This window comes from Oryzias melastigma, linkage group LG22 (genome assembly GCF_002922805.2).
Source record: "Oryzias melastigma strain HK-1 linkage group LG22, ASM292280v2, whole genome shotgun sequence".
Lineage (NCBI taxonomy): Eukaryota > Metazoa > Chordata > Actinopteri > Beloniformes > Adrianichthyidae > Oryzias > Oryzias melastigma.
In genome coordinates, this window is record NC_050533.1 from 10,114,926 (window position 1) to 10,115,933 (window position 1,008).

Consider the following 1,008-nt stretch of genomic DNA (forward strand, 5'->3'; position numbering starts at 1 on the left):
CCTTCAATCGGGTCACTGGATGATCTTCAAGGGTGGATTTTCAACTTAGGCGGGTGCCAACTGTCTTTACTGCTTTGTTTTGTTTTTATTTCTATTTTTTTATTGTTCAGTCATTGGAAAAAGGGGTCCTCTTTTGTTTTTCCTCTGGTTGGGAGTGTATTGGAGGAGGGAGAGTCGGGAGGCTCTAGAGGAAATGGAAGCGAGGGTCAAGTGTTTGAGTTCAAAAATAAATGTTAATGAGCCTCGCTCATTGTTTAATTTCATGGTCTAAAAGCTATAGTCTTTCTATTCAGTCTTGGACTTGCTTAACCTATTTTTTTTTTGTCTTGAACAAATTGATTCATTGTTTCTATGGGCTCCTTTCTTTTATTATTTTTTTTTCCCCCATTTTCTGAAGACTGATGTGACTGGCCTTGCCTCCACTCCTTTCTATTAATCAGTTCAAAAGTAATAAATGTGGTATATTCAGCAGAACTGTGTGCATTCCCCTTGTTTGACTGTGGAAAGTGGTTTTGTCACACGGCGTGTCTGTGCATTTTTTTTTTTCTCTGTCTCAAAGATTGCTTTTTGCCATTGCCTCCGTCAGCCTAAAGCCGCACCATCCAAACTCTGACCGTCTTTAACACTTAGGTTCTCCTCGTCTCTCTCTTCCATCCTTTCAGAGTTTTATTCCTGTCATGAATGCATCAGATTTTTTTTTTTTTTTTTTTTGGAATGTCATTGTTGGTAAGAGGAATAAAGACATTGAAGGCCCTCTCTCAGAACTACTGGCTTTTATGTGTGGCATAATAAAGATGCTCCACAAAAACGTCTTGGGTTCCTCTTGTTCTTGATGGTTCCTTGGGGGTGTGATCAGCAAGGAGGCAAACACCAATGAAAATTGTGTTTTTAACATGTTATTGTGACATTTTTCTGATGATGGAGGACATATATAAAGAAAATTCAGCTTACATTTGTATTTATGAGTTTTTCTTTATCCAGATCAGGAGTAGAAAGGGAAAAAAAACA